Source organism: Mandrillus leucophaeus, unplaced genomic scaffold (genome assembly GCF_000951045.1).
Source record: "Mandrillus leucophaeus isolate KB7577 unplaced genomic scaffold, Mleu.le_1.0 Scaffold33, whole genome shotgun sequence".
Lineage (NCBI taxonomy): Eukaryota > Metazoa > Chordata > Mammalia > Primates > Cercopithecidae > Mandrillus > Mandrillus leucophaeus.
Window position 1 is genome coordinate 5,434,291 of NW_012103476.1, and position 14,367 is coordinate 5,448,657.

Sequence of the window (14,367 nt, forward strand, 5' to 3'; positions counted from 1 at the left end):
ATTGGAAGAAACCGGCCAGGCGCTGTGACTCCAGCCTGGGTGACACAGCGAGACTCCATCTAAAAAAAAAAAAAAAAAAGACTTCAAGAAGCTTTCCATCATAGCAGAAAGCAAGTGTGGAGCAGGCATGTCACATTGTGAGAGAGGGAGCGAGAGAGAGGTAGTATGGGAGCTGCCATGCTCTTTTTAACAACCAACTCTTGCAAGAACTAGTAGAGTGAGAACTCGCCCATGACTTCAAGGATGGCACCAAATCATTCATGAGATATCTGCCTCCATGACCCAAACACCTCCCATTAGACCCCGCCCCCAACCGGGAGGATTACGTTTCTACATGAGATTTGGAGGGGCATACATCTGAACTATTTCACTGTCTGAAGAGCTCTTATTAACAACAAAGCCAGAACATTATCCTTAAAGTGCTATAACAGAAAACTACTATTCTATATCTACCCAATGTGGAGAAATAATTCTCTTTAAGACTCAAATTTCTGCATAAATGCTTACTGCCCTTTTAAGAATGTATATAGAGAACAGTCTTGAAAAGATATGGTGTCTTTTTCTCCAATATCCATTTATGTATATGTATGTGTGTGTAAAATATATATATTCATATGTACATATATATCTATAAGATAATCAAAACGCAGCCAGTGTCGTAATTTTAATGACATAATCTATTTTCAAAATTATAAATTAAAAAATTATTATTATGAATGAATAGGATTATATATTAATGATAAAAAGAACAATTCTCTAGGAAGATGTAGTAATCATGTTTGTTCTTAAATGAACTTGTTATAAAATAATATGTAAATATATTTGAATAAAATATAATATATATTTGAATGAAAGTCAAATTTCTACATATTAATATATGTGTGTTACTTAATGCAAATATTAGAATTCATGATCCTTTGTATATTAATGAATTAAGTATTCAAATAATAGTCTTTTATTTAACTATTATCAAAATGCTTTTCTAATAATAGTCATTAGTCTTTCTGTATTTAAATAATAGAGAAAAAACAGCACAGTAAATCCAAATAATGCCAAAGACAGAAATAATGAATTGTGGAATAGAAATTAAGGATTATAAAGTAAAATAACAATAGAGATTAATAATAAATTAAAGGTTGGTTTTTTGGACAAAACTATTAAGGTCGGTAAACGGATGATCTCATGAGAAAAATACAGCAGGTTAAATAAGTAGTAAGAAGAGTTTAAAAAGCGATCAAACTGAAATTGAAAAGCAAACATCTAGAACTTTCTACCTAGGGCCTGGGAGTTAGTGTTCTTTATATTCTCCCATCTTCTGTTATCTAAAATACTATCTACTGCATAATAGGAACTCAATAAATATTTATTGAATAAATAATTTAATCAATGATTAAATTAGTGACTTAAGCAAGAATGTTTTCAAAGAGGTACACTTAATAGAAACACTGTTTGCTTCTACATTTATTAATAGATTTTTTTTTTTTTTTTGAGACAGAGTCTTGCTTTGTTGCCCAGGCTGGAGTGCAGTGGTGCAATCTCAGCTCACTGCAACCTCTGCCTCCCAGGTTCAAGCGATTCTCCTGCCTCAGCCTCTCCAGTAGGTAGGACTATAGGCATGCACCACCATGCCCGGCTAATTTTTGTATTTTCAGTAGAGACGAGGTTTCACTGTGTTAGTCAGGATGGTCTTGATCTCCTGACCTCGTGATCCACCTGCCTCAGCCTCCCAAAGTGCTAGGATTACAGACGTGAGCCACTGTGCTCGGCCTTCATAGATTTAAATTTTAATATTTTTTCACATGCCACATTGAATTACAATCCTCGAAAGAAAGAAAAATATAAGCAAGAAATAAGCCGTGTTAAAGTTGCTAATCTTTTTATTTTTCAGTTCCTCATGTTTAATGTTCTCTCCTTTTTTTTTCTTGTTTATGTAGACACCACAGGCAACTCTCATTTCTGTTCTTATTACCCTTTTTGTTTATCCCAACTTTTCTGAATATATATCACTGTGGATATTATGTTCTGCTTAATAAAATGTGGAATATCTCCTTCTTATGGATCCTTTTAAATACATGATTATGTCTTATCATAACAGTAAATTTTCATTTAAAAATATTAATTTATTCCCTCATTAGATCAAGAGTTTCCAAAGCTGGGCCTCCTTATCATTGTAATCGACAACACTTGGGGATTTGCTGAAAATGCAAATTCCTAACCTTACCCCAGTCCTACTGACTTAGAAACTCTGAGGTGGATCCCAGAAATCCCTTTTTATCAAGATTGCAAATAATTTTAATGCATCCTTATTTGCAAGAATCACTGCGACAGTTCTTTATGGTAGAAACAATGGTAGCAACGAAAATCATAAGCTTCATCATCAGATGGGCATGAGTTTGAGCTCGTATCTAAAGGGTATATAGTAGTTCTGTAACATTAAGGAGCTGATGTAACCTCATCAAGCCTCATCGTCTCATCTGCAGAATGGGCATGGCAATGCAAAACACAAAGAGCTGTTGTGAGAGGTCAGGATAATGTCAGTGAATTGCATGGTTGAATACACCGTAGTTATTTATCTAATAAGCACTTACTGAGCACAAACTATCCACCAAATGGCTGATTGGTGATGGGGTTTAGAAAGGTAGAATTTCAATTCCCAAGTTACCTAGGTTTGACAATATTGGGACAGAGTGATGGTACTCACCATTGGGGAGCATTAACTCATTCTGAGTCCAGAGGAGGTCCTGTGTCTGAGTGCTGTCTCAGTGCAGAGGGAGAAGAAGGAGTAGGCAGATAGCAGGAAGCAGAGCTCTGAGTAATATCTCACTGCTCTGGAACATCTGTTTCTCCTTACCTGTGTAGAACAGTAGCAAAGAAAAGGAAAAGAAGAAAGAAGTGGAGTATTGATGGTTGCAGCCACTAATCCATGTGCTAACAAGGGAGTGGCATAAGATGTCTCTGAGACTGAACAAGACCTCAAACCCCAGCAACCTTGGAAGCACTGGTCACAAGATCAGCAAAGAGAATTTTCTTACCGGAGGCCTCTAGGCCTGTCCTTCCCTCCATGCAAGTGAGCACATGCCCATGCACACACACACACACACACACACACACACAATAAAGGAGACAAAGCACAGCAGGCTCCCTAGTTGCTCTGTATTTAAAAAATTACTATCTTAAATTTTTTTAATTAAATGTTTTAAATTTAAATTAAAGATAATATCTGTCTCAGGGCGGTATAGTAAGTCTGCTGTTCCTAGATTTGGCTCTTTGTTGGCGAAAATAAATCTAGTATTCCAGCCTCATATTTGTACTCCAATGAATGGGATTTTTTTCCACTACCCATTTCCTTTGTACTAATATTTTGCCCTTGTGCCCAGGTACGCTAACTTCTGAGCAGATCTTATTTGTATTGTTTCTTTCTTAGGATATGAGTTTTCTGCCTCATGCTCTAGTCCAGTGGTTTGCAACTGGGACTAATTTTTTCCCCCAGAGGATATCTGGCAAAGTTGGGTGTTATTATTGTTGTCAACACTCAAGGATACTAATGGCTTCTACTGGGTAGAGTCCAAAAATGCTTCTAAATATCTTACAATGCAGAGCACAGCCCTATACAAGAAAGCATTACAGTTGAGAAACCCTTCCCTAGTTCTGCTGTGTGGTTTTCCTGTCCTCAAACTCCTCTCTTGTTATGCTACTGACAGCTACACTAGGCTCGCTGGAAGCTTCTTGCGGGTCTACTATAATGTTGGCATGTGCTTTTCTGTCACTTTGACTGCCAATGGGTGAGCATATTTGACTTGGTTGGCAATGTTATAAAGCTACATTCTGAAGTTCTCTCTTTCTCTCTCTAATCTTCATGGCCTGCTTTCCTGGATTAGCATCAAATCTCTGAGCTCGGATCCCCTCATGTAGACCCCAGACCCAACTTATTCATCTAGATTCAGGCTTTATTCACGTCTGTGAATTCCCTAGGTTAGCCCACTAACCTTAAAGTAAATGCATCCCAAGCCTGATGTTATGAAATATGATGCATTGGCCTCAGAAAATTGTTAGACCTTTTAGTGAAGATCACCTCTAATATACTAGAAAACAAAATGATACCCTCTAGTCTTTATTAGCATATTTAGCCCTTCCAAACAAGACATATCACTTCTAGGTGCTTTGCAACTGTCCAATTGTTTTGTACAATATTCTACACAATTTGTTTACTATGGTCTCTTGACTTGAAGACACCAGTAGGCATACTATGACTATCCTGACTTCATTAATTCATATTTAAATCAGATAGAACATTTATACTGAATTAATAACACCAAAATCTCAATGACTTAGAACAACAAAGGTATCCTCACTCCTTGCAAAGATGCCACTGTGCTTTACAAAACGCTTAAATTCCCGCGCTGAAGGAGGCATCAAGTCATACATTCATAATTTACAGTACAGAAAAGGGGCCATACCTAGTCATGAACTTACTTTTAATGCTATCAATCTGGAAGTGACATCATGTGTGAGTTTACAAGGCCAAGACCAAAGTTCAGTCATTGCTAGGAGAACTCACAGGACTCAGCATATAGTTGTACACATGGCATGATTTATTACAACAAAAAGATACAAAGCAAAATCAGCAAAGGAAAAGGTGCATGGGTCAAAACCCGGAGGAAAACTATGCACAAACTTCCATAAGTCCTCTCCCAGGACAATCACACAGGATGTGCTTAATTTCTTAATCAATAAGTTTGTGATAGGCATGAATTATTTTCTACTAAAAAAACTGCTAGCAGGATGAAAAACAACTCTTTCTTCTGTCTAGGTACAGAACCAGAAATAGTTGGTGAAAAACACTATGATATTGGTTATTATTTACTGTGGAGTAAAACAAAATTAAATCGACATAATTAAATTTTTCTGCAATGTCTACCTCTCAAGATTTCAGCCGGAGTTAAATTATCTATGGAAATGGTAATTTTTTCTACCCATCAAAATTATTTTCCTTGAGAAGTCAGCGATAAATGCCATCTGGACAGAGCGTTTTATCATCAGATGTTTTAATTTCTTGATCATCTGTTCTGGCAAGATACAGTTTTTCTTCAGTGTTTATTTTTCCTGCCTGAGAACTGTTTGTTGCTGGCATTTGTTCCTCTTCCTTTCTTTGCTAACAAAGAAGCAAGCAAAGCTTTGGATGTTTTGGCAACGTGTCCATCTGCGATGTATCCATCACCCTTGCCGTATTTTGTAGCTAGGATTTCTGCAAAACAGTGGGGCAGAGAGCAATACATTGACTGCAGCTGGGTTCAAACCAAAAAGAGCTGCTCTGTTTTGGGGAAAATGGTGCAGTGATTGACATCTGGACCTGCTTTGACAGGCTTCTCTCTGCAGATGAAAGTCTTAGAATGGACAAATTTGCTGCTGACATGTGCACTCCAGTTCATTTTTAAGTAGGGTGAGACTTGACATTGCTTGGGCTTTCTCGTTCAGTCTCAGTCTTGGTTTCCATTTTTGCATATGCAGGGCTTATCATGTTTTGATTTTCACTTCATTGCACACTTGCCTCATTTCAGACATCTTTCTTCCTGCCTCTTGTAAAAATGTTGAAATTCTCATTTGTGCTGTTAACATTTTCTGTTTTGGAAATTTGTCACTTCTAGTCCAGCATTTTCCTACCATTACATAAAGAGATGGTGATCACTGGCTTTGTGATTTATTTAATGTAATTTATTGCATCGTACTTTTCCTTTTGTCTTGGGTCTTTCTTCCAACATTATTTGGTTTCCCATTTCTCATCAGAGTAAAACACGATTCTTTTAATTTTTAGCTCCTTTTAAAAAGGTGCATTTAAACTAATTCATGAGAAATCTGAAAATGATTCACAATATAATACATTAATTCTGTATTAATGTATATATATTCTCATATAAAATAATCTTCTGTTTGTTCATTGCTGTGTATCCATATCAATTTTTGTATACTTATGCACACACATATATGTGTGCATGTTTGTGTGTGCATGCACATGCATCTTTTACATTTGTGTATTTCTATATCAGTTTTGCCCCTTCATTAGAAATTGTTCATTGTAAACAAAGCCCCTATCACAGCTCATTCTACTCTGACCTTCATGACTTAGTTAAAAACTGAATGTTGAAGGAAACAGTGCCCCCAACTCAACTGCCTGCAAACTGGACTACTTCTATTGTTGCAAGCTCTCATGAAAATATCCCTCCTCAAGTAAGTATTTTTGAACTGATTTGTAAAGAGCTTACTGCCTCCCTACATAATTCTGAGTTTGAGTATAAAACTTGCATACAATATTTTCCTGATTTCTATCTGCAAAGATTGATTTAGCCATGCAGTATAAGCTTAATCTTACACTGGACCTATACTCAAGGTAAACACACCATTACTTATTTCACTATAATGATAACTGCTTAATTAAATATTTACTTATTGTGCAAATTGTTTCACTTCAGAATTTTAGCTTTTAAATGAGGTTTCGAAGATTCTCCAAAACAACTGGTAATGCAGTTTTTATCTGGAGTTGCCAAGGGTGTTACTAAGGGACTAAGAATTTAGCTAAGAGACCCTTTCAAAATGAAAAGCAATTTTAAGTCAAATACACTAAGTATAAAAAAGTTGCTTCTTGGGAAGAAAAAAATGAGCAAAGATTCAAGGATAGCATGAAGTAGGAACACCTTTTAAAACGAAAGAAATTGAGTTAGTAAGACCCTATGTTCCAAAGTAGTGGGGTATTTTTTATCTTCCCTCATGAAGAGAAAAAGCAAAGAAATATTAGACCAAGAGAATTAAAAGAGAAATGCTAAGTCTCTTTCCTATCTCCTTAATTAGTTTTTCTTGCTACCTGGACTCATAAACGTTTGGTAAGGTAGAAAAAGACAGTTTGAATGAAGTATAACAACAACCGGAGAGCAACTCTTGACATTGAGGACACGAAGCCAAATCAAAAAGTTAGGAAGGTAACTTAGTCTAGTATTTTAACCTAAAAATGAGGACTTTAAAACTAAATGATAAGAGAGAGAACAATTTTTTAAGAAGAAATATCTCAACATTTCTTATTGAAACTTTGATTTTTTTTTTTTCTTTGAAATGGAGTCTCGCTCTGTCACCAGGCTGGAGTACAGTGGCGTGATCTTGGCTCACTGCAACCTCCGCCTCCTGGGTTCAAGTGATTCTCCTGCTTCAGCCTCCTGAGTAGCTAGGATTACAGGCACGCGCCACCAAGCCTAGCTAATTTTTGTATTTTTAGTAGAGGTAGGGTTTCACCATGTTGGTCAAGTTGATCTCGAACTCCTGACCTTGTGATCCGCCCACCTTGGCCTCCCAAAGTGCTGGCATTATAGGCATGAGGCACCATGCCCTGCGAAACTTTAATTTTAAAGATTTGTTTGGCTAAAGATAAAATTTGCCTATTTAAAATTAGGGTTTAAAAATATATATATATATGTATACACATTTACATATACATATACATATAATTAAGTAGTTATAATTTATTAACTCAAGCCAAGAGGAAACCTCCAGAAGCTAGTGAGGAAAAATTGTTTTTCATACTGTGTGGTCCTGTCAAATAAGACAATGGAGGGAAAGGAGGAGGAGAATGTCAGGAATTGAATATATAGAACTTGTCTTGAAGTGATGGCACTTATGTCACTAAAACAGAGTCATGGATAAGTAAGAAAAAATAGCTGAAGAAAGTGTCATGTATTTGTTTTTTATTTAGAAAATTATATGTATATATATGGCAACATCACTGCATTTTAATTAATGATAATTAAAGTGTTATATTATTTTAGACATTGTATAAAAGACATTTACTGGACAGTATCTTCATAAATCCTCACAACAATCTTACGAAGCATTTATTTTTATTTTTACTCATTTTTATTTTTATTTTGCCACTTTACAGATGAAGTGATCAGGCTTAGAGAGTTTAAATCACTTGCTCAAAATCACATGGTTAATTACAGGAAAGCAACTTTTCAAAACCAAGTAGCCTGAATCTACTATATTAACCCATTATGTTCTACATTTTGATTTGACATGTGAGCTCCTGGAGGGAAGAAAAATAAAACCAATATTAATACAAGATAATTAAGCTAAAAAATGTATTTTGGGATCAAATATAGCATATACAATAGGGTGTTAACTTAAATTTTTCGAAAAGAAAACTTCATGCTTTACTAAGAAAATTTAAGAGGAATTTGTGGATATCCACTACATGCCTACTTATGTACCAGTATCTTTACTCACACATTCTATTGATAAAACTACTCATGCTTCGGTATACAATCACTTCCTCTGTTAGACACCAGGTCATATTCTATTTCTCAAGGTTACCATGCTAGCAATTTTTCATTTTCTCTTTTGCATCCTCATTTTTCTTCTCTATTAGAACATCCTCACAATCATAAAGTATACTATTATTTTGTCTCACCATTTAAAAGCAAAGCAGAACAAAACAAAACAAACAGCTATCTTCACCCCACCACCTATCCAGGCATTTCCTTGACTCTCTTTCTCCCCTTTGCAACAACATGCCTAGACAAAGTTGCTTATCATAGCTTTTATTCCTCTACTTCCACTCTCCCTTCTATACCCCTCAAACAGGCGTTTTCTTTCACCATTGTGACCAAAACTATTCTCAAAAAGCCACCAATGACTTCCTCAAAAATCAAACCACTATTTGCAATCACATTGCATTGTAATCAAAATACATGACACCTACTAAATCGTGATATTCAACATAAACTATCTAAACTCAAATTGTTTGCCAAACACTCCCTGTTAACTCAACATCAACTTACCCCTTCATCAGGAGTGAGGTGTCTTGTTCACAGTGCCAAGAACATGGCCTGATACATAGTATGTGCTCAAAAAATATTTGTTTAATATATACATGAATGAATAAATGAATGAATATGTGTACAAATAAATGAATGAATAATACATGAACAAATGTGTGACCTAAAGTAGCCCAATGGATTGTCATTTTTAAAATGTACTGACAAACATATGTCAAGCCACGAAATGTTTTATATGTCACAATTCATTTAACCTCTGGTTATGTTCTGTGGCAGTCAATACTGAAGGAAAGATTGTTAATGAAATCAATAAACAGTGTTTCTGTGGGTTAGGTGTCCAATCATTATTTTTGTATTTCAGTAAATAGTGTATCTGTGGGATAGATATTCAATCATAATTTTTGTATTTCACTTGCCTTTCACGGTGCTTGTTAAAGCTCAATAAATGTTTGCAAAGTGACAAAATGAGTAAATACAATTTCAATATTGCAATGAAAATAAAGACACAAATGCATGTAACTTTGGAAGCATTTACTCCTGTAACACACTTGTTTTCCTGTGCAACACCATTATATTTCAGCTCCAGATGTAGAGTGAATCGGTGTAGAAATCTACTCTCTAAAAGAGATGTAATACATGCCTAGGAAACTAAAGTGCATTTTATCTATATGGTAGTCCCCCTTATTCTTGGTTTTGCTTTCCGAGGTTTCAGCTACCTGCGGTCAACGGCAGCCCAAAAATATTAATGGAAAATTCCAGAAATAGAAAATTCCTAAGTTTTAAATTGGGTTCTGTTCTGAGTAGTGAGATAAAATCTAGTACTGCCCTGCTCCATCCCATTCAGGATATTAATCATCTCTTTGTCCAGCAGATCCAACCTGTCTGTGCTACTGGCTCATTAGTCACTTAGGAGCCATCTCCATTATTAGATTGACTGTCACACGTTCTGTAGTGTGTGTGTTCCCGTTCCTTATTTTATGTAATAATGACCCAAAGCACAGAAGTAGTGATGCTGGCAATTCAGTGATGCCAAAGAGAAGCCATAAAGTGCTTCCTTTATGTGAAGGTTCTTGACTTAATAGGGAAAGACAAAAATGTCTATTGAGGTTGCTGAGATCCATAGTAAGAATGAATCTTCTATTTGTGACATTGTAAAGAAGGGAAACATACGTGTGCTACATTTTCTGTTGTATCTTCAAACTGCAAAAAATCCAACCATAGTATGTGATTACTTTTATTACTGCGTATTATCATGATTGTTCTCTTTTAATCTTAGTTATTGTTTTTATCTCTTACTGTGCCTAATTAATTAAACTTTGTCATAGGTGATGTATGTACAGGAAAAAACAGTGTATGTAGGATTTGGTACTATTCTCAGTTTTAAGCATACACGGGGTCTTTTGAAAGGTATTCCCCTTTTGTAAAAGGGAACTACAAAAGTACAACGTTCCTCTTGGAGAAAAATGAACTTTCCAGGGAATAGTGTACTGACACAGGCACAATTTAGGAAGCAGCTAAAATCAAACTGCAGGCAGTTTACATGGTAAAGAAACATTGCTGATGGAATTGGGAGTCTCGCACCTTGAGGCCAGCGGTATTTAATTAAACTGGTGTTCTTGGGAAGAGAAAGGAATATTAGTAAGAAGCCCATTGGGAGGTGTAGTGGTTACAGTGCCCCAGGAATTCATTAATAAATAGTACACATGCATTGACAAGATAAGGACAAATGAGAGTGGCTCTGACAACCTAATTATGTATTTTTGTAGACTGGGCATTGCAGAGTTCAGCAGTTCAGAGGAATGTGTGGTAGAACACACTGTGAACACACAGGCATGATAGGGCCAAGCCTGAACAATGTGGAGCGCAGAAGGCCCTGGAACACCAGGCCCCACAACCAATGCTGAACTCATCACCCAAGAAAGCAATAAACTAATCATGTCCACAGTACACTGTGTTTCTGTTTTGATGTGTAAAAATGGGAAACTTGGGAATATAAGTAAAATTTTTGATGTACTGATCTCCTGAAAACCATTCTTGATATTTTAAAGGTCCTTATTTTCAGATGCTATTCTGTTAGAAATCTGAGATTCTAAGACATCAAAGATATACTTGTAATAGCTTTACTCGCTATTATACTGTTACTTAATTGAAAAAATCTATTGTTATTTAATATCTTTCACATTCTTGTTTTCTCTTTAGCTTTTAAATGTAAAATCTTTTCCTGGATCGTGCAAGTTTAAAATTCAAATGTCATTACTTATATTCAAGACATTATTAAAATGAAACATATATTTAAATATTTTATGCAAAACTGAAAACTTTGTAAAGTTTTTTCCTTAAAATTTGTTTCATCATATACATGTTATCATGCTATAGTAGTTTAAAATGGATGAGGTTTGTTTCCCCAGTTTTACCTTTTATTTTTCCAAAAAAGGTTAATGTGCTATCATAAAAATAAAACAAGTTTTGGCTTTGTCTGCCATGAGTAATAGGACTTGCTGAATTAAATTTCATCTTTGCCCCAGGCATATTGTGAATTTAAAGTCTTTGCAATTTCTCATTTTTCTTTTCGAGTCAGAAATGGGCTTGAGGTTTCATAAGAATTTCAAACTCAGATGAAACCTGTCAGCCAGCACCTGCAGCAGCTTTATGCACTATGAAGGATTCATCTTGTGAAATAATCTCACAAGTAACTTTTACCCGTCTGATATTTAAAACTCCACTATTTAAGAAGATGCACAAATAAATCTAAATGCAGTTTCCTTAACATTACTATCCATTATAGATAGAAATCCTGTAACAAGTTGAGTCATTATTTGAGAGGAGTCGTAGTATATCCATCTCTTTTGTATATTAATTTTAGAAAAGCTTTTATTGTAAATATTTTAAGTTGTTTTTTTGAGAATTGTAGCTAAGCTATCTCAAATGGAAATATTTAATATGTAAATGTTACCATTAGATTATTCTTCTATATAAAATGTTTTTAAAAACTGAGATTTTGAAAACCTTAGAGATTTATAAGTTGATAATACAGAAGTGGGTCAATAATATGTATGCAAAATAATAAATACAGATTTAAGCAAAGAATGTGTTGGTTAACACTAATATCATATCACCAGTAATTAAAAATATAGAAAGTAACAATGGATAATCATTTATCTATCTACTTATGTGTTCCTCTCTTTTCCCACAAAATTTAGAAAAACACCTTATTCTAGTAAAGATATAATAAAAATAATGCACCAGAAGAAAACAAATATGCTTTTTAAAATAAATTTGCTATTATGTCAAGTGCGTAAATGTAAGAGATATTGTAGTTTCTCTAAGAATATAATTTTGCTAAAATAAAATAAGTAAGCACAAACAAATATATGAGCAAAAACTAGAAGTTTTATTAGGAGTAGAAACATTAAGTGGTCACAATCGTTGTTGAATTGTAGAAATATGAATATTTTGCCTTGTTTTTTATCTTCTATATGGCTTTTTAAATAATTAAAATGACAATTTTTAACATATGTCAAAATATAGAAAAAGTCTGTGGTACAATCTTGTTTCTATTCTGTTTTCATTTGCAAGGAATATCTTTTTCCATCCTGTTACTTTTCACCCCTGAGTGTCTTTATGGATGAAGTGTGATTCTTCTAGGCAACAGATCATTGGGTCTTAGGTTTTTTTTTTTTACATCTATTCGGATGTTTTCAGGTTCAAGCAATTCACTGCCTCAGCCTCCTGAGTAGCTGGGACTACAGGCACATGCCACCACACCCGGTTTATATTTTTGTATTTTCAGTAGAGATGGGGTTTCACCATTTTGTCCAGGCTGGTCTTGAACTCCTAACCTAGTGATCCACCCACCTCAGCCTCCCAAAGTGCTGGAATTACAGGCGTGAGCCACTGCACCTGGCCCTTTCCTATATTCTTATATTCCTTTTAGTGATGGAAATTTTCTCTGGTGATATGATTTAGAGTTTTGCTTTTTTATCTTTTGTGTATGAGTTGTGTGATTTTGGTGTGAGGTTACCATAGTGCTTCCAAGTGTTAATTTATAGCCCATTATTTTGAGGTGATAACCACACTTTTTGCCTAAGCAAACAAACAGGCAAAAAGCAAACTAATAAATACTCTGCACCTTAACTTTGTTCCCCTGCTTTTTAACATTTTATTGTTTCTATTTAAATCTTATTATTTTCTCTATGTCTTGAAAAGTTGTTGTAGTTCTTATTTTTTGATCAGTTCATATTTTAGTCTTTCTATTTAAGGTGTGAGTACTTGACACATCACAAGTACAGTATTCTATGTTTTTCTGTGTGGAGAAGCGGTAACCCTCATACAGATGGTGGGAATATAAATTTGTGTAGCCACTATGGAGAACAGCATGGATGTTTCTCAAAAAAATTATAACTAGAGCTACCATATGGTCCAGAAATCCCATTGCTAGGTATATGTGCTAAAGAAAGGAAATTAGCATATCAAAGAGATGTATATATTTACATATTTATTGTAGCACTATTCAAAATAACCAAGATTTGGAAACAACCTGAGTGTCCATCAACAGATGACTGGATAAAGCAAATGTGGTATATGTACTCAACGGAGTACATCCAGCCATAAAAAAGAATGAGATCCTGTCATTTGCAACAACATTAATGGAATCATAGGATATTATATTAAGTGAAAGAAACCAACCACCAGAAGATAATTTTTGCATGTTCTTAACTCATTTGTGGGAGCTAAACTTTAAAACAGTTGCAATGAGACAGAAAATAGAATGGTGGTTATCAGAGGCTGGGAAGAGTAATTGGTTGGGGGAAGTGCAGATGGTTAATGGGTACAAAATATAGTTAGATAGAACAAATAAGATTTATTAATAATATTCAATAGCTCAACAGGGTGACCAGAGGCAACAATAATTTTTTGTACATTGAAATTTTTTGTACATTAAAATTAACTATAAGATTATAACTGGACACAGCACTTTGGGAGGCCAAGGTTGGCGGATCATCTGAGGCCAGGAGTTCGAGACCAGTCTGACCAACATGGAGAAACCCCATCTCTACTGAAAATACAAAATTAGCCGGGCATGGTGGCACATGCCTGTAATTCCAGCTACTCAGCAGGCTGAGGCAGGAGAATCACTTGAATCGGGGAGGTGGAGGTTGCGGTGAACCGAGATTGTGCCACTGCACCCAAGCCTGGGCAACAAGAGTGAAATTCCATCTCAAAAAAAAAAAAAAAAAAAAGATTATAACTGGAAATTTTATAAAACACAAGAATGTTAAATATTTCTGGTGACAGTGATCCCACTTACCTTGATGTGATCACTATAAATTGCTCACCTTTATCAAAGTATCTTGCATACCACAAAAATATATACACCTACTATGTATTCCTTAGATGTAAAAATTTAAGAAATATTTAGAAAATGTGTTCAGGAAAGAAATAATGACAATTATATAAATTCAATTTTTGGTTTAATGATTTTCTCTATGGTTTTTATACTTTCAATTGTACTCATTTCTATTCTTAATAAAAGGAAATATGTATTCTTGAA